Here is a 21,455-nt window from a genome sequence, read left to right as displayed (position 1 = left end):
TCTCTAACCACACGGGAGGTAGAAATGGATTCATGGTTTCTGCTAATCAAGACGTGTGTGATACATTAGATTTTAGAGATTTAGGACGATATTTTTATTTTATTAGTTGTTACTAGATTAATAGCCCTGAGGTCACTGCTTAGGGTAAGACAGCTAGCCTAGGTGGCATGGGTGGGTACATTTTTCTGTTGGACATTGGACCTATTTGAACTTGATAGATTTTGAGTTAAACCTGGGACAAGTCAGTTTGATACCCTTTTTTATTTTGTGAATGTGTATGTGTGTGTGTTGTTTTGATTTTTTTCCCCAGTTTTTTGACTCATTTTTTTTGTATCCCATGCAATAGAACAGCTGGAGGTTCGGGGTGGTGGTGAGGAGGATGCGGGATCACATATGAAATATCTGTATTTTTATTCTCCTGAGGTCCTTCTGGCCTGGTGCAATTATAAGGCTTACGTTATGGGGTATGTTTCTGGTTGGAGTAGCCCTAGTGTTTATCAAAGAGTGGCTTTCTTTGACCAACCTGTAACAGAATTCACCAAAGGAGGAATCTGGTTAAAAATGCAGGTGTGGGACCCTGCCCTAGATTGCCTGAATCAGAGACCAGGTATCTACTTGTTGAATCCGCTCCCTAGGTGCTTCGGGTGAATGCTCAGGCTTGAGGACTACTCAAATAAGTAAAGATTAAAAGCTAAGGAATTGAGTTTTGAATTTAAAAGGGAGGTCATAAGGTAGCACAGAGGTAGATCAAGGCTATTAAAAGGAGTTTTGAAAAGTCTAGAAAACTTGGCCCTTTGGATTCTTTTAGTTTGTCAAGCTTGGAATTTTTGGGTTGAAGAAGAGTAACTTTGTTAGAAGGATCTTCCTAATTCTGGATGGTCTTTCTTCTTTGTCCCGGTACGAATCTGATCATTCCTCAAGGCTCACCTCTCCTCATATATGTTCCAGGACCCTTGCAGTCAGTGAAGACTTTCTTGGTTTTCAGAGTTTGCCTTCCTTTTCTGGTTGTTCCTTCCTTTTCCCTTTTAGCCGTGGGGCCTTTTGTGTGTCAGCTTGCCCTTGAATTGGTGATGACTTTGCCCTTGAATTTGGATTTGAGATTTACCTGTTGATGTTGTGTCCCCAACTAGTCTCTAAAGTCCTTAGGGCAGAGGCTGCAGGTTATTCTTCTTTACATACCACTCCTCTAACATCTGACGCCATGCTTGTCATCCAGTAGGAGCATGATAAATGCTTGCAGAGTGAATAGAACGATTTCAGAGGACATGATGTAGCTTTGCTTGAGAAACACAAATGCCAAAGCTATGTTGAGGAATGAAGGGGAAAGTGAACCTAAAACACACGCTCATATTCACTAAAATAGTCAAGTCCTTAAAAATGAAGTGTGCAAAGTTCTCCGTCTTCTCAGTAGCTTTTAGAGAATTGCAGCAAGTCCAAATTCTTTATTTTCATTTATGAGAAACCCATTTCCATAGCTCGCCTTCCATTTCCAACACTTTCTTTCAATTCCAACTCTGACTCAGGCTTGCTTTATTTCTGGCAGCATGTTGTCTTTAACTGGGGAGTGAAAAGAACTTGGAACAATGACTTTCAAACTTCCCTAGTCCCTGGATAATAGTCCTTCCTAAGTGCTGAGGGATGATAGCTGGTGGTGCAATCGCTGATTACATCATCCGTTATACTGGCCCTGCCATGGGATCTTCTTTCCTCCTTTTGGGGTTTGATGACTGACCCTGTTTGATTTCATTTGTCATAGTGCATCTGATCCGTCTCCCCCTTCCCCCTCTGCGTTCCTGTGAAACCACAGCTTCCTTGATTCTAGAGTGTGGGGGACTAGGGGTGGGTGGGAGTTGATGCCTGCTTGGGCTTTTTAAGTACCAGCAGCAACATTATTTCTATATTTTTTGTTCTGCCACTGAAAATGCCTCAGCCCACACATAACTAGTTCTCGTTCTCTTCTGGTTCCCCCCACCCACAGCATCCTCCCGCTCCCCCTCAGATGCCTGCCCCCCTTCTCCGTGGCTACTTTCCTTCACAGTTCCAGAATGGTTTCATTCATCACTGTCACAGTTCCTGTCGATGGTAAACTATTCCATCTTATCTGCGGCCACCAGTAAATGAGTTTGCATTTAATATTTTAAAGAGTTTTCTTTGTTTCTGACATTTCCCCGCCCACTGATACTTGCACTTAAGTGGCTTGCTGTCACCTTTTTCTCTGCCAGTTGGTTGTCAGGAACCATTCTCCCCCAGAAAATGCGAGAGGATCATCCTGTCACTCAGGAAATCTGTCTCATTTTCATCTGACATTGGTTACAAGTGCTTGCTTTCTTCCTTGGTTGAGGAAGGCAGACTTAAAAAGAGGAGGAACAACCGAAGAATTTGGCAGAGGAGGCTCACAGTTGCCAATGATCGAGCTGGACGCTGGGAAATTTTGGATTTGAGTTCCTGCCTTGGGCTGACCTGCTGTCAGTTCTGTGCGAATTACTTACTCTATCCTTGTCCTCTTCTGTCCTCTGGGAACGATGTGAATTTCTAAGCTGGGATGGGGGACAGGAACAATGGATACCATATTTTGAAAATAAAAAGAACTTCAACAATAGTGCTACCACTTGCTGAAAGCTTCTTGCTATGTGCAAGTGTGGCAGGTTGTTTGTAGGCATGATCTCTACACCTCAAGACAACGTTGAATAATTTGATGCTCAGAGATAATCAGTTTCTTGCTCAAGACCACACAGCTTATAAGCGATGGAACAAAAATTTGAACATAGTTCTGTCTCCAGGGTTTACATTCTTAGGATTTTGTTATGTGAGCTCAGGGTGTTAGTGGGCGTGGTTGGGTGTTCTCAGGGATTTGTGTCCCCTCTTGCCTTGTTTTCCGTTAAGACTTCCACTAACATGGGGTTGATGCGTGACTAGGATTGTCTGAGTTTGAATTTTAGCTCAGCCATTAACTAACTATCTCAATTTGGGCCCGTGATTTAACCTCCTTGTGCCTCTTGTGTCTGTGAAATGGGGATAACAGCTTCTACCTCATAGGTTTGTTGTGGGGCTTAACAAGTTAATGTATGTACAGTACTTTTGCTTGACATGTTGTCAACCCTCAGTGATCATATCTGTCACCACCATCAGCCACAGCATTATTTCCCCATAGTGATTCTCCCCAGACTTGTTCTGTGTGGCTGGTTGGCCATGCCCCAGATGTTTTCTCCCTTATTAAACAAGGAAACGAACAAAACTCTTTGTTCTCTGTCATCTTTTCAGAGTCTTACTCTGTACTTTTCAAGATGACTGATCCTTCCAAGATGAATTAACTCATTCTGGGGTATTAGTAGTAGATACTTTACGTTGGACATGAAGTTTCTGGTGAACACCGTTCTTGAACTCCAAGAGGTAAAATCACTTAGTGTAGGTTTTAATTTGTGGTGCTCTGAACCTGAATGGAATAAGGCGTGGGGTGGTTTGTGGTATAGTTAGGACTAGAGCATGTTTTATTCAAATAGAGCAGGGCCACTTTTATATCTTTGATGCATACATTTAACTTCCTGAAAAATTTGTTGGAATTATAAAAATTGCAGACACTTACATAGTAAGTACTTTGTGCCTGACATTGTTCTCAACACTAAATATTATTTCATTTAAGCCTCAAGATAACCTGTGAAGTAGACATTATCCTCATTTTACAGAAGTTAGAGCACAGACAAGTACCTTGCTCAAGACTAAGTAATGAGTAAGTGGTTGAATTGGGATTTAAGCCCAGGCTGTACTCTTTGCTACCGTACTGTATTGTTTCTGTTTGAAGAAAAGGTTTTTTCTTTTTCTTTTTTTTTAATAAGTTTGAGAACCAACTGATCTTTAATAATGAACGTTTAGAGCATTGATTTGTGGTGAGAAGGTTAGGTGACGTCAGAAAGCTGTCACTTTGAGACTGTACTTTTTGTTTCAGTATTGCAGTGTTTTTATACTACCCCATCATGGGGCTCCATCTCATGACCCTGAGATCATGACCTGAGCCAAAATCAAAAGTCTGATCCTCGGCTGACTGAGCCACCCAGGCGCCCTGCACCCTGTCATTTTCAAGCAGTATTCTGCAACCAAGTAGTAGAAGAGAGTTATAAGTCATATGATTCATAAAGCTTGAGGCACAAATCAAAATGTCTATGTGTCCTTTTTAAATTAAATACTAGCAGAAAAACTTTTAACAATTTTTTTTAAGGTTTTATCTATTTATTTATGTGAGATACAGAGAGAGAGAGAGGCAGAGACATAGGCAGAGGGAGAAGGAGGCTCTCCACAGGGAACCTGATATGGGACTCGATCCCGGGACCCCGGGGTCACAACCTGAGCCAAAGGCAGTCCCTCAACCACTGAGCCATCCAGGGGCCCCAAGTCTTAACACTTCTTTTCAAAGATTTTATTTATTTATTTGTGAGAAACACACACGCACACAGACAGAGGCAGAGACACAGGCAGAGAGAGAAGCAGGCTCCATGCAGGGAGCCCGAGTGGCCTCACGATCCTGGGACTCGGTCCCGGGACTCTGGGATCACGCCCTGAGCCAAAGGCAGACGCTCAACCGCTGAGCCACCCAGGTGTCCCTCGTGTCTTAATTTTTAAAGAATTCCTTATGGGACAGAATCACAATGACATATAGCGTCTATAGACCATCCATATTATACAAAAAAAAAAAAAAAAAAAAAGCCCAAAGAATTAAGATTTTCACCCACAGAGAGGAGACTTAATGGAGATGAGAGAAGTATCTTAAAAAATGTGAGCATCAGGGATCCCTGGGTGGCTCAGCGGTTTAGCGCCTGTCTTTGGCCCAGGGCGCGATCCTGGGGTTTCGGGATCGAGTCCCTACGTCGGGCTCCCGGCATGGAGCCTGCTTCTCCTTCCTCCTGTGTCTCTGCCTCTCTCTCTTTGTGTCTATCATAAATAAATAAATAAATCTATAAAAAAAAAAAAAGTGAGCATCAAATGACTGTCATGGAAGTGGGACTTGGATTGCTCTCTTTTGCCCTTAAGGGCTGAGCTAGAGCTAATACATAAAAGTTATAGGGAAAGTAGATTTTGGCTCAGTGTAAGGGAGGTTTTTAATAAATAGCTCTTATTTAACAAAGCAAACTTGTTAATGAGTGCTATATTACGACTTCCATATACTTGGGGAAATAAGACTTTCTGAGATTCTTATTAGAGAACACTTCATAGGTTTCTTTTCTTAGCTATTTTTAAAAAGATTTTATTTATTTATTCATGAGAGACAGACAGAGAGAGGCAGAGACACAGACAGAGGGAGAAGCAGGCCCCATGCAGGGAGCCCGATGCGGGACTTGATCCCAGGACTCCAGGATCATGCCCCGGGCCGAAGTCAGCGCCAAACCGCTGAGCCACCCAGGGATCCCGCTTTTCTTAGCTATTAAGTGTAATCTTTCATTTAGTTAAAATATGGTCCTAAAAGACAGTGGCTTCTTACACATGCAGCATTTATGGGATTCTTCTTCTTTTTTTTGGGGGGGGGGGATTCTTCTTCTTAAGTCTCAGATCTTATTTGAGCTTTGGCTCACTACTCAGAAAACTTTTTTGTGGTTGATGGCTCCTACTCTCCTTTTAGGTGGTCTCTCATTTGTTTTCTACCCTCTGCCTTCTGACTTGGAAAACCCAAGAGACTTGATCTAGACTTGTAAAAGCACTAGAAATCCCACATACCTCCACCAGGAGGAGGGAGAGCATTGAATTCTCTAATTCATCTAGAGCTTCCTGGCATCCTAACATTTTTCCTGAGCAATTCCCCTAGAGTGGAGGGAGATGGGATGATAAAATGACAAAATCTTGTAAAACAAAATGGAATAGAATATGAAAAAAATTTAAGGTTTTACTTCAATTCCAGGTAACATACAGCATTATATTAGTTTTAGGTGTATAATATAGCGATTCAGCACTTCCATGTCACTCAGTGTTCATCATAATAGATGTACTCCTTATGTCATCGGTTGTTTGATCCATCCCACCCCGCCTTCCTTCTGATAACCATCAGTTTGTTCTCTATAGGTAAGAGTCTGTTTCTTGGTTTGTCTCTCTCTCTATTTTTCCCCCCTTTGCTCATTTGTTTTGTTTCTTAAATTCCACATATGAGTGAAATTATAGGGTATTTGTCTTTCTCTGACTGATGTATTTCGCTTAGCATAATATTCTAGCTCCATCCATGTCCTTGCAAATGGCAAGATTTCATTCTTTTTGATGGCTGAGTAATAATTCCATTGTGTATATACCAAATCTTTATCCATTCATAAGTTGATGGACATTTGGGCTGTTTCCATATTTGGCTATTGTAGACAATGCTGCTATAAATATCAGGGTGATTGTTGTATCCCTTTGAATGAGTATTTTCCTATTCTTTGGGTAAATACCTGGTAATGTGATTGCGGAATCATAGGGTAGCTCTATTTTAAACGTTTTGAGGAACCTCCATACTGTTTTCCAGAGTGGCTGCACCAGTTTGCATTCCCACCAAAAGTGTGTGAAGGCTCCTTTTTCTCCACATCCTCACCAATACCTGCTGTTTTTTGTGTTGTTAATTTTAGATGTTCTGACAGGTGTGAGGTGATATCTTATCGTAATTTTGATTTGCATTTCCCTGATGAATGGTGTTGAGTATCTTTTCATGTGTCTCTTGGCCATCTGTATATCTTCTTTGGAGAAATGTATATTCATGTCCAGAATCTGAATTTTTTTTAAAGATTTTATTTATTTATTCATGAGAGACACAGGGAGAGAGAGGCAGAGGGAGAAGCAGGCTCCATGCAAGGAGCCCGATGTGGGACTTGATCCCGGGACTCCAGGATCACGCCCTGGGCCGGAGGCAGGCGCTAAATTGCTGAGCTACCCAGGGATTCCCCAGAATCTGAAAATTTTAAAGTCACAGGTGGACCTTGGAGTAGCCCATGATAACTTCAAGGTATTTTCCCTTTTCATCCTTCAGATTCAGGGAAAAGGTTTTATCATTTGTCTTGGGAAGCATAGTTTTGTTAAAAAAGAACTTCGGTTTCTTTTCAGAGAGCAAACTCCTGTAAGAGCTCTTGAAATATGTTGTTCAAGAACATTCTGAGACAGAGTTGAGGTTAAGGATGCTATTTCATCTGTAATCTGTCCTGGTAATATCAAATATTCCCTCCATTTATAATTTATCAAATTTCAGTATCCCATGACAGATAAAAGCCCACTTTGATGAAATGCTGAGGAATAGATGGTATCTGTGTGTCTTACATATAGTAAGATTTTAAGCAATTTAGAAATCACTCTTGGAAGTATGCACTAGTTTATTGGTTGAAAACCCTTCAATGATTCTATTTTATTAAAAATCAAACCAAGTCTTTCCCCAACTCACCTTCAGCTTTCTGTTAAATATTTTCTTCTTATCTCATATGCACGGGCTAGATATTATGTCCCTCCAGACTTATATTAGGAAAGAGGAGGAGATGTATCATTTTCTTTTTTTTAACTAACCACACTAATGAGTCATGGATAGTAAAGACAAATTAATCTTTCAAAGCAGTCTCCATTTTTATTGAGGCTTCACCCTAACTATAAACCTTTACATGGAGCTGTTAAGTATCCATCTAATCTTTTATATTTGGAATTCATCTCTTTTGTTTCCCTAGTCTGGAAGCTATGGGAACCAGGAGCAGGTTAGGGAAGAAGTAGCCTAGAGCCGGGTATCTGACTTAAAAGGCATTAATATCTTTTTTGTTAAAGATTATATTTGTTTATTCATGAGAGACACAGAGAGAGGGAGAAGCAGGCTCCATGCAGTGAGCTTGATGCGGGACTCGGGACTCGATCCTGGGTATCCAGGATCACGCCCTGGGCCAAAGGCAGGCGCTAAACCGCTGAGCCACCATGTTAATGTCTTAATATACCACTGGCTCAGTCACTCCTCAGTGCATGAAAAATAACTGAAGAATCCAGAGACTGCTTTCAGGGAGAGATGGCTTGCTTTCTTTTCTTTCTTTCTTTCTTTCTTTCTTTCTTTCTTTCTTTCTTTCTTTCATTCACTGGTTGCAAACTGAGGTTTGGATAATATGGAAGGTGGAGTTATAGTGGCTAGAAGTGGTATTCCATTTTTTCCCATGAGTCAGGAGAGAGAAGCCAACTTCTTCAGGATTACTTTCACTTTTTCCTGCACCTGTGATAAGGAAACCTCTTTTAACCCGAATGCTGGCGTGTAGGAAGAAGCAAAGCATGGAAGGTTATGATTAGTGGGATTTTTCAGGATTACTTTTAAATTCTGTTTCTCTTTCTCTTTTGGTTGAAACTATTTCTAAAACATTTGAATAAGAATAGCTCCTATTAATTGGGGCTCAACTTGGTCAGTGCTTATCTTAAAACTACCCTGGGAGGTAAGTGGTAAATATCTATCCTGATTATGCAGGGGATAAATCTGGAATTTGGAGAGCCTAAGTACATTTTCCCATTGAATTATTGTTAACTGGTACTTGTGAAGCCATTATCAAAATCCCGTGATTCATCCTTTTGAAAATAAAGCAAATAACCCCCCAATTGAGTTGTTTTCATAAGTTTGAATTTTTGTCTGTTGAACAACATAAAGTGGAGTGGATCAACACACAGAAACTGCGGGCAGTTCTTCAATTTATTGTAATGGGATTTTAACTTTATTTCAAACTACAGTTAAATGCCAAGGGGATTGTGGAGGAAAGAAGAGCTAGTTTCTGGGAGAGGCTGTCTTTCCTCAGCAATGTGAACAGAACAGCTTGTCTGTTTTCTTCTTAATGAGAAATGGCAGGTGAAGTAACTTCTGGTATGCTGGATTTCTGATAAATACCATGGGGATTCTGACCGTAATTCAATTAGGTCAGCCCTGTGAAGCATTTTATGTTTAAAAATACAGTGCAGAGTGCCTGAGGACAGTGTGTTGGATGAGGGAGAGTGTTTGAGACGTGCTTTAGAGGGAAAATCTCAAGGAGAATCTTTTAGTGAAACTGTAGGCAGTCGCTGCTTCTTTGGAGTCGTGCAATTTTGGTGGCTATCTTTGGTAATTGTGTGCCAAGACCAAACCTATAATCAGCTGTCTGTATAATTGTAAAGGAATTCAGGTTTTCATTTTGTTACTCATGGCCATATTATATATGAATGCATTGATAAAAGATAAATACGTCAGATTAAATTTGCTGTGGTTTACCTAATTATGCACTGAGAACAATACATAATTAATAAAAGGGGTCCTGGATGCAGAACCATATAATAATACTCTAATAACTTCCGAGTAATTTGTAGATATCAATTTCCATTAATTTCCACTATGGACGTGGTAAGTAAATGAGTAAAATAAAAGGTAAGTAAAGCATTTTCATAGATAGGCATAACATGGCAAAATGTCATGAAGGGATCTAGATGTATGTTTCACAATTGGTGTTTGGGCCTTTGGGCATATCTGGCAAAGCATCAGCATTAGCTAATGTTGTTTAACAAGGAAAAAGCAACCAGTAAATTCCCTAGCCAAAGTTAACTGTTTGTTTAAGGGAAATAGAGGATCAGTATTCTTCAAAGCTGTTCCTTAAGAATGAAACAAAAATATATCCAATTTATTGAAATGTATTAGTAGTTTATGTAAGCCAAGTGTCCATCACTGAGTCTACAGATTATAATGTGAGGCAAATATGGTTACCACATGTTTTTGTGAGTAATGTTTTTTTGAAATGGTCACACCATTTTTTTAAATGTATTATCTATGGCTGTTTTCCTGCTGTAACAGCATATTTAAGTAGTTTAAATGGATATATTATAACCTATAATTTTTATTATTTATAGTCACTCTCTGACTCTTTATAGAAAACCTTCATTGATCCCTGCTGTCTAGTACTTCACAGAAGGATCTGTGCTGAGACAGCATTCATTTGCTCACCCTTGTAATTATGAGTGCCTTATTTCTCAGAGTAAGAAATTATATTTGTTTACAATACGAAAGACCCTTGAAAAACCAGTTCAAACCACGTGGGTTCATTATGTGAATTTCTTTCAGTAAATACAGTGCACTACTATGAATGTATTTTCTTTTCCTTATGATTTTTTTAATAACATTTTCTTTTCTCTAGCTTTTACTTTATTGTAAGAAACAACATGATATATATATATTTTGACTGTTTCTGTTACTGGTAAGGCTTCCAGTCAACTCTTGGCTATTAGCAGTTAAATTTTGAAGAGACAAAAGTTAAACAGGAGACAACATGGATTGTTGCCACATTTTGGTTATGGTCAATAATGGTTCAATGAACATTGGTATATAAATATCTGTTTAAGTCCCTTTAAATAATTTTAGATAGGGGATCCCTGGGTGGCTCAGCAGTTTAGCGCCTGCCTTCAGCCCAGGGGTTGATCCTGGAGTCCCGGGATCGAGTCCCGCATCGGGCTCCTTGCATGGAGCCTGCTTCTCCCTCTGCCTATGTCTCTGCCTCTCTCTCTCTCTGTGTCTCTCATGAATGAATAAATAAATAAAATCTTTAAAAAAATAAATAATTTTGGATATATATCTAGGAGTAGAATTATTGGGTCATATGATAGTTTTATGTTTAATCATTTGAGAATCGGACAAAGTGTTTTTCACAGTGGCCGTACCAATTAACATTCCCCTCAGCACTATTCTTATAGTAGGGTTGCAATTTCCATACATCATTTCCAAAACTGATTTTCCATTTTTAAAAGTTAGTGCCATCCTAGGAGGGTTAATGTGGTTATCTTTTGGTTTTAGTTTCCATTTTCCTAAGGAGTAATGGTATATAGTATCTTTTTTTTTTTTTTTAAAGATTTTATTTATTTATTCATGACAGACACACAGAGAGGGAGAGAGAGAGGCAGAGACACAGGCAGAGGGAGAAGCAGGCTCCATGCAGGGAGCCCAATGTGGGACTCGGTCCTGGGTCTCCAGGATCCAGCCCTGGGCTGAAGGCAGCACTAAACCGCTGAGCCACCCGGGCTGCCCTATAGTATCTTTTCATGTGCTTATTAACCAGTTGTGTATTTTTATTTTTGGAGAAATGACTATTCAAATTCTTTGCCCATTTTTTTAAAAGATTTTATTTATTTATTCATGAGAGAGACGGGGGGGGCGGGGGCAGAGACAAAAGCAGGCTCCATACAGGAAGCCCGATGTGGGACTCGACCCGGGGACTCCAGGATCACGCCCTGGGCTGACGGCAGGCACCAAACCGCTGAGCCACCCAGGGATCCCTCTTTGCCCATTTTTGAATCAGATTTTTAGTTTTAGGAGTTCTGTATATTCTGGACATTATTATAAAGTATTAAATTTATACATATTTTCTCCCATTTAATTGTTTGGATTTTCATTCTGTTCATAGTGTTCTTTCATAGATAAAGGTTTTAATTTTGATGAAGTCCAATTTATTTTTTTTCAGTAGTTGCTTGTACTTTCTGTATTATATCCTTAAAGTTATTGCCAAACCCTATGTCAGGAATATTTTCTTCAAAGAGTTTTACACTTTAAACTCGAGCTCGGATCTTTGATCCATTTTGAATTAATTTTTGTTTATGATAATAAGCTCCATTTTCATTCCTTTGCTTATGAATATCTAGCTTTCCCAGCAATATGTCTTGAATAGACTGTTTTTCCCCAATGAATAGTCTAGCACCCTTTTTTAAAAGCAATTAACCATACATGAGAGTTTATTTCTAGCCTCCCTATTCTATTCTATTGATCTATTTGTCCTGATGCTAGTATCATAATATCTAATTATTTAGCAATGTTAAAACTTCTATCCATAAGATGGGATGCCTTTCCATTTTTTTGTCTTCTTTAATTTCTTTCACTTTTTGTAGTTTTATGTATATAAGACTTTCAAATACGTGGTTACATTTTTCCTGAGTGTTTAATTCTTTTACATATTATTCTAAGTGGACATGCTTTCCTAATATCAATTTTGAGTTGTTCTTTGTTGGTGGACATTTTATCTGAACAACATGGGCAGTTATATATAACTGTATATAGCTTTTGACCCCTCCAACAACTTTATTAATTGCCTACTGTTGACGAGAAGTCTTGCCAATAACATAAACGGTTGATTAACATATATTTTGTTGTGTTACATGATATTCTGTATTCTTAAAGTAAGCCAGAAGAAAGAAAATGTTAAGAAAATTATAAGGACGAAAAAATAAAATTATAGTACTAGTATTGTATTTACTGAAAAAGTGCATATGTATGTGGCCTTTCACACTTTAAACCCATGTTGTTCAAGCGTTACAGCTTGATTTTTGCATGTTGATAATGTGTCTTACAACTATGCTGAATTCCTTTCTTAGCTCCAATAGGTTTCTCATGGATTCTTTGAGGGCTTCTATATATAAAATCATGTCAAGTATAAATAGAGACATTATCTCTTTCTTTTAAAGTGGATGCCTTTACCCGAAACAGTGTTAGATTTTATCAAATGACTTTTCTGCATTGAAATGATCATGTGTTTGTTTTCTGTTATTCCATTAATGTGATGTTTTACAATGTTTGATTTTTTTTTTTTTATGTTGAACTATTCTTGCATTCCTGGGATAAATCTCACTTGGTCATAATGAATAATGGATTCGATATATTGATGTTTTGTTGGGGATGTTTGGATCTATGTATGGTATATCAATCTTTGATTCCTTGTCTTGCGATGTTTTTATGTGTCCTTGGTATCACAATAATGTTGGCTTCATAGATGAATTCTGAAATACTCTCTTTTCTTCTGTTCAGTTTTTGAAAGAGTTGAAAAGTTTTAAGAAAGATTGGTGTTAATTGTTTTTTTAAAAAGTACTTTCCATACCTAGCATGGAGCCCAACAGGGAACTTGAGCCCATGACCCAGAGATCAAGATCTCAGCTGAAATCAAGAGTCAGATGCTTAACCAACTGAGCCACCCAGGTGCCCTTTGTATTCGTATTTAAATGTTTGGTAGATTTCACCTCTGAATCCATCAAGTTCAGGACTTTTCTTTCTGGAGGTTTTTGATTATTGATTCAATCTCTCTGTTATAGGTCTGTTGAGATTTTGTATTTCTTCTTGAGTCAGCTTAGGTAATTTGTATGTTTTGTGGAATTTTCCTGTATTTTCTAGGTTATATAATTTGTTGGTGTACATTGTTCATAGTATTCTTTTATAATCCCTTTTATGTTTGTGAGATCAGTAGTTAATGTCTCTATTTTTATTTCTGGTTTTAGTTATTTGTGTTTTCTCTTTGTTTTTCTCTATAAGTCTAGCTAAAAGTTTGTCAATTTTGTTTACCTTTTCAAAGAATCATCTTTTGGTTTCATCAATTTTTTTTTCTTAATGATTTTTATGAATTTATTTGACAGAGAGAGCACAAACGGGGGAAGCAGCAGATGGAATAGGAGAAGCAGGTTCTCCACTGAGTAAGGAGTCCCATGTGGGGGTTGATCCTAGGACCCTGGGATCATGACCTGAGCTGAAGGTGGATGCCTAATTGACTGAGCCACCCAGGAGCCCCATCAATATTTTTCTTTTTTTCCCCCATCAATATTTTTCTATTGTTTTTTTAGTCTCCATTTTATTTCTGCTCTACACGTTATTATTCCTTTTTCTATATTTGAGTGTAGTGTGTTCTTAACTTTCTAGTTCCTTAAGTTGTAAAGTTAGGGTATTGATTTGGGATTTACTTCTTTTTTAATGTAAGCATTTACAGCTGTTAATTTTCCTATTACTGCTTTCTCTGTATCCTATGTTTTGGTGTTTTGTGTTCCTTGATATATGATTAACTGCCTTCCTCTGTTGGTTTCACCCTGTTACTCTCAGCTGATTGCAGTATTGTTTTTGATAAATGTGTATGTGGATAAATTACATCATATATTGCTAAATCTGATCCTATTAAATGTAGGCCCATTTGTAGAAATAGTCTTGGAGGCATTTTTGAAGTGAATTTTGACCCCAGTAGGACTCTTAGCTCTCTTCCTTATTCATTCTATTAAACTATTATCTGTGTATGATTTGAGTTGTTGCTCTTATGGAACTACCAACCTCCTCTTAATTTTGTATGGCAATAATATCCCTTGTTTTTGATAGCAGGCTTAGGCTTGAAGTTCTCTGTGTTTTAATCCAAATAGAGCTTCCCCTGAGAAGAGCTATATAGTCCTCTCTTAAGCGCCCCCTTCCCCCATTACAAGGTTGTGTCAATGTTCTGAGGCTGAAGGTGGGACAGTAGCCCACTTCTCTTGGAGTGACCCTCCAGGTTCTTTTTTTTTTTTTTTTAAGATTTTATTTATTTATTCATGAGAGACACAGAGAGTACAGAGACAGAGAGGTAGAGACACAGGAAGAGGAAGAAGCAGGCTCCATGCAGGGAGCCTGAGGTGGGACTTGATTCCAGGTCTCCAGGATCATGCCCTGGGCTGAAGGCCGCGCTAAGCCGCTAAGCCACCCTGGCTGCCCGACCCTCCAGGTTTTAAATCTGGCGCGGGGCAAGAGTGGTAGCTTCTAGTCACCCCAGCTTGCTTCTCCTGGCATGGTGCTATGAGCAATCTGGTTTGAAGGTAATTGAAGTTCAGTGCCCCTCTCCTGCTGAGCCTGCAGTAGAGCTACCATTCTCTGGCTGTGGGCTGAATGGAGAAAGGGAGTCCCAGACTTCCCAGGTGCCCTGGCCTAGAATCGCCTTTCTGCAACATGGAGTTGTGAGTGAATGGAATTCTCTCTCTCTCTCTCTCTTTTTTTTAAAGATTTTATTTATTTATTTATTCATGAGAAACACATCAAGAGAGGCAGAGACACAGGCAGAGGGAGGAGAAGCAGGCTCCATCCAAGGAGCCTGATGTGGGGACTCCATCCTGGGAATCCGGAATCAGGCCCTGAGCCAAAGGCAGACGCTCAACCGCTGAGCCACCCAGGTGTCCCGGTGAATGGAATTCTTACCGAGAAACTGTAGCTCTAGATTGGAAGCTCAGGGAGAGAAAGTTCTGTGTTCTTTGCTGGATTCACCAGTAGAGTTTCCATTGTGTTGAGTGTGGGAGACGGATGGGAGAGCACATCAGGGCATGAATGCTGCACTCTTGCTGTTTTAGTAGTTTTTTCTTGAGTACATGTTTGCCTTTTTACTGAATAGCCTTAGAGGATAACTTCTAATGTCATCAAATGATTGTCCTTTATAATTTTCACCAGTTATGGTTATTTCTCTAGAGAGAAGGTCATTGTAGCTCCATATGGTCCCTTTCCCATCACCTGTCCTTTTAACTATATACTCTGCTGCCTTCTGGAGGAGGCAATAGGGATTTTCTTCTTTTCTCTTAATAAGAATTAGCAGATGGAATAACTTTTGGCATGTTCAGGATTTCTGGGGAGGAAAAAACCATGGGAATTCTGATTCTAATAGAAATATTAAAGGAATATTCATTTTCAAAATATTTTTTTGGTTCTGTATACATTTGTCTAGTTTCAGTCTTAAGCTATTCTAATGCACAAACCACTTAATTTGTTTTAACTGAATTGGTGCATGTTCATTATATTGGGATTGGGATTTGCTGGTAGACACAGAAAACCTAAAATAATATTGGCTTAAACATAACAAAATTTTTATTTTTTCTTATGTAAATTACATGATTGGATAAGCATTCTGACAGCCCTGTGATCAACCAGGAAATAGTCTCATTCTCTGTTTTGCATCTGAATTCTCGACATTTCTACATCATAGTCCAAAAGGGCTGTTCCAGCTATAGACATCATGGATATGTTGTCGCCAGCTGGAAAGAGGAAGTGGTTAGAGGACATTTCTATTTTCATCTTGTTGGACATAACTTAGTCATGAGGCCAAACCTGGAGGCAGGGCAGTATGGAAAATACTCTTTTTTTCATGATGACCATGTTACTAGCTCCAAAGTAGAGGTTTTATTTTTACCAAGGGGTAGAGAGAGAATATTGGGGAAAAACTAGCCTCTGCCATGGTCAATAATATAGTGTTTGAACTAGTGTCATTTTTCTTTTCTGACTAGACTCTTATCAGTCAAATAAGACAAAGCAATCCATTTCTCCCACTTTTAGATAGAACATAAATTTGGAACTAAGATTCTTAAAGCATTTCATGGCAAGTATAAAATAGTTAATTACTTTAATTCTTCAAAGAGTAGGGCATCCATAAATATCCTGGGGAGAGTTGCCGGATTAATCAGCAGCCAACACGTATTTCTTTAGCAACAAATAATTGCCTGGCACCATTGCAAGCGCACATATGTGTTAGAGGAACAAGATTAATATGCATGAAGCAAGTGGAAAACAATAAAAAATTTTATTTTTTTGACCTTTGCCAAACACTGTCATCACTTTGTTAACCATATATATATGTATCCTGTATCTTGTCTCTGGACTATTTGGATTTTGGGGTCACACATGATTCATCAGTTTTACATCTTTGGTATTCAACATGGTGTTTTTTTTCTAAGACGTATTTTTTTATTTTAGAGAGAGGGCATTCGAGCATGGGTGGGGGGAGGGGCAGAGGAATAGAATCTTCAAGCAGGCCCCCCACTGAGCATGAAGCCCCTTGAGTGGCTTAATCCCAAGACCCATGTGGTGGTGACCTGAGCCCAGCCGACTGAGTCACCATGTGCCCACAACATAGAGTTTAATTGTAGCTCTAAAATATATCTAGAATTCAGGTACCTTTCTTCACCTTTGTTCCTGTCACTCACACTAAGCCACCATTTACTGTAACATTGGGCTTCTGCAGTAGCCTTCTAATTGATTTTCCCATTTTTATGCTTTTTTAAATTTATTTTTTATTTTTTTGTTATGCTTTTAAAAAAAATAAATTTATTTTTTTCACAGTAGCTAGAGTTCTATTTTAAACACATAAATCCAGTAATGTTACTGCCCTGTTTGAAAATACTCTGGTAATTTCCAAATATACAAGAATGAAACAGTAACTCCGTACCATAATTTGGCCCCTTGGCACCTCTCCACCATCATCTTTTACTACTTTACCCTCATCTCCAGCTACGGTGACCTTTCGGTTTCAAGAACATGCCTAGTTCATTTGCACAGTAACACCTTTGTACTTGTGCTTTCCTCTACCTGAAATGCTTGCTCTTACTTTATATGTGTGTATGTCAGGCCTGCTCTTATGTCATTTTCTCACTGAATCCATTTGTGACCACACAATCTAAATTAGCCACACCTCCAATTCAATTTCCGTCATGTCACTTTATCTTTTTTTCTCACAGTATTTATCATTTGAAATGCTGTTTATTTATCCATTTGTCCATTACCTGTGTCCGTCTACTAAAAATAGGTTCCACGAGATCAAGAGCTTTATCTTTCTTGTTCAGTGATGTATCCCTGATACCTAGAAAAGGTATTTGGTATACAGTAGGTCTTTGATGGATATTAATCAGATGGGTGTTTAATAAATTAGAATGCATTGGACATTTCTTATAATATTGCCTATGTTGTCATGGCTTGGGTTACCTTGGATGCAGACTCTGATATGGCATTTAGACTACAGGTTGTTTATATAGGAATACTCTTTGGATCAAAACCTATAGAAGGGAAAGGAAGGAAGTAAGAATGGACAGAGGGAGAATTGACCTACAGTAGCCTCAAGTAATCCTACAGGGAAATCTGGAACAAATAGGTCCTTCAGAATTTTCCCAAGTTGGGTCAGAATGGCTTGGTCCTTACCTTTTGTCAATCAGTATTGGATACAGGTTTCCCCAAGAAGGATTATGACTTTGGGCAAGATGGCTCTTTGAGTTGAGGTAATCTTTGAAGGGACTAAGCTGTCTGCACAGTTGCTTCTGCAACCAAAACATTAGATATTTCATTGGACTACAGCACAGTATTTAGCCCTTGTTGTCTTAGATCCACTTTTCCAAATATGTTTTGGATGCAGATTTTCTTTTTTTTTTTCTTTTTTTTTTAAATTTTTATTTATTTATGATAGTCACAGAGAGAGAGAGAGAGGCAGAGACACAGGCAGAGGGAGAAGCAGGCTCCATGCACCGGGAGCCCGACGTGGGATTCGATCCCGGTTCTCCAGGATCGCGCCCTGGGCCAAAGGCAGGCGCCAAACCGCTGCGCCACCCAGGGATCCCGGATGCAGATTTTCTTTCAGGATTCTATAGCCCACTTTTCCTGGAGGGAACTTAGAAAGCGAAGGTTATTGGTAAAAATTACAGCTCCTACACTGCAGATGGTCTCAGGGCTTTTACTGATGCTCATAATTTCCCTCCTCTAAGGTCAGTTCTAGATTTCCTTGAAGCTCAGTATCTCTAGTGTTCTGGGTTGCTTACCTCAGGCACATATCCTCTCCCCTCAGGGGTCTTTGGCGATATTTAAACGTGTTCACCCCTGTGTATTCTCTCTAAACACTGTACTCCTTTTAAAATTGTGATGAAGTGTCTCAGTGGTTAGGTAAGGTCATGTTTGCCTGTTAGCAGGCAGAGTAAAATCACCCGAAAGTGTTTTCTTCACACTATGGTAGCAGGTGCAGCCTTGGAATTGAAAATCTAAATGTGTCACTGAAACAAATTAATGGTTGATGAATTTTTTATAGAAATGTTTTCAGGTGCTGAAAGAGAACTGCCCATGGCCCCTTTCCCAGCAAAATAAGGCAGGAAGAAAATATCCAAAGTCTAAATAAACTAGCACTGACAAAATCTGCAAAGCTTAATTTGAGACTTTATTTAAACTCTGACCTTAAGGAAGTCAGAATACCTCAAAAAGGCTATCACTCACATGTTTCTAGATTATTAAAAAGTTGCTGCTTGTGGCCTCTAGTAGCTTTTTGCTATTTGAAAAATTACGACTTTTCTTATAGAAATTTTCCCCATTTCTACTTGGAAATTATCATGTTGCATCTTTCTCTGTGATGTCTAGGGAGCTCGAATAAGTTCTTTCCTTGTTTTCTGGGTGCCAGCATCATACAATCCATAGGAACAACCAGGGTTAATCAGCAACTTTTTGCAGCTAGTAGCCAAAAGAATAGTGGGCCCATGGACAGGCTCAGGGCCACCTTAAGGCAGATTGTATCACAACCTATATCACATGTACTTTTTTTTGTTTGAAATCTCATACATTTTCTAAAGTTTCCAATGAGGACTTGGTTGAACTGTGTCCCCCATCCTACCCCACTCCCATCATTGGATGCCAGTGGCCTGGATTTCAAAGTTCCTGGCCCATGTCTTTCCTTCCTCCTTTACTATACTTATTTATATCCTCTTAATGAATAAGAGTAATAACTACAAATATTGAGTGCATATTATGTTTAATTACTTTGCAGCACCTTACTTGTATTTATTCATTTAATCCTCCCTATCACTTAATGAAGTAGGTAGTAGTGATCTCATTTTATAGATGAGTCAACTATGACGACGACAGAGAGAGTTAACTTATCTAAGACCATTTATTCATTCACCAAATGTGCCCTGAGCCCTTGCTACCTTCCAGGAACAATTCTGGATACAGGGGATGTGATAGTGAACAAAGCAGATGATAGTTCATGTCCTAATTTCGCTTATATTCTGATGTATACATCTGGAGATAGACAATAAACAGAAAAGTCATTTATTGTAATTTGGAGGAAAATAATTGAGGGAAGGCATATTACAGCTTGGGATGGAACCTGTGTTTACAATATTAAATAGGGGTAGGCTAGGCCTCCTTGGTCATTATATCTGATCAATACTTGCATGAGTCATGGGAGGAGGTAGGTGGTTATGTGGGATAGTAAGAATTTTCCAGGTAGAGTTAACAAAAAGCCCAAAGAAGCTGAGGTAGAATCTTGCTTAGTGTATTGAAGGAAAAGCAAAGAGACCACCATAGTTTGCATGGAGAGAGTTAGATAGCATTTAGTGGGAGATCAGGACAGAGGGATAGCAGTGAGCTAATAGGGCCCTCCATAGGCTATTTTAAGCATTTTAGCTTTTACCTGCATGAGAAAGTCATAGGAGGGTTTTGAGCTGAGGAAGGATATGGTCTGGTGTACATTTGATTAAAACCCCTTAAAAAAAAAAAAAGGACCCCTAGCTGCTGTGTTGAGAACCAACTATAGAGAGTCAGTGACAAGTGCAGATAGGTCAGTTAGAGGCTATCCTAATTCTTGTAAGAACTGATGGTGACTTAGACTAGAGTGATGATGATATAGAACCTGAAAAGTGGTTGAATTTTGGAGATATTATTAAGGTATATGAGTGGAATTTGCTATCCAAGGCAACTGGGATATGAAAGACAAATAGAAGTCAAAAGTGACCTCCGTGTTTTTGGCCTCAACAATTGGGAATTTCCAACAACTGAAATGGAAGTGAAGCTAGGATGATCAGGTTTGAGAAAGAAGAGCAAGAGTTTGATTTTGGGTATGTTAGATCTTAGAGGCCTATCGGACAGAGAAGTGGGAGGTAATAGGGAAGTGATTGCATATATATATATAGTTCCAGGGAGGTACGCTGGGTAGGATTAGAAATTTGGGATGTATAAGTGATTCAAAGCAATGAGACTGAAGGAGTTCAGCAAGGGTGAGTATATATAGAAGAGGAGAAGAAAGTTCAATAGTGAATCCTGGGCATCTAGAAATTAGGAAGAAGAAGGAGAGTCAAAATGGGAAACTAAGAAGGATGAATCAATGAGGAAGGAGGAAAAATCATAAGAATGTGTTGCCCTGAAATCCAGGTAAAGAAGGCATTTCAAGTTTGAGAGATAAAATGTTAAGTACTACTGATAGTCAAAGAAGGTGAGGACTGGTAATTTACCATTGGAATAGCAACATACAGATTATACCTGAACTTGACAGGGATGGTGTTGTGAATTGATGAGGGCAGCAACTTGACTGGAGAAGATTTTAGGAATACATTGAGATAAGAAGTGATAGATTCATAGGTATGAACCCAGGCAACCATGTTCCAGAGCGCATGCTCTTAATCATTACCAGGTGTATTTTTTTTTAACAGGTTATGTCAGGCTCTTTCTTCCTAAAGATTTTACTATGTCCATTGTCCTCAAATAAGATGAGAGTCATTGCCTTAATGTTTTAGTAATGTCGGAAACCTCAGCCATCATTAAAAGCTTGTGTGACCCACAGCTAACATAATGCTCAGTGGTGGAGAGCCAAATGCTTTTCCTATAAGAGCAGGAATAAGGATGCCCACTTAATTTTTATTCAGCATAGTTTTGGAAGTCCTATCCACTTTAATTAGGCATGAAAAAGAAATAAAAGGTATCTGAAGTGAAAAGAATGACAGATGACATGGTATTATATATAGAAAACTAGAAATTCCACCAAAAAACTATTAGAACAGGATCCCTGGGTGGCGCAGCGGTTTAGCGCCTGCCTTTGGCCCGGGGCGCGATCCTGGAGACCCGGGATCGAATCCCACGTCGGGCTCCCTGTGCATGGAGCCTACTTCTCCCTCTGCCTATGTCTCTGCCTCTCTCTCTCCGTGACTATCATAAATACATAAAA

Source organism: Canis aureus, chromosome X (genome assembly GCF_053574225.1).
Source record: "Canis aureus isolate CA01 chromosome X, VMU_Caureus_v.1.0, whole genome shotgun sequence".
NCBI lineage: Eukaryota > Metazoa > Chordata > Mammalia > Carnivora > Canidae > Canis > Canis aureus.
Note: the sequence above shows the minus strand (reverse complement) of the source record.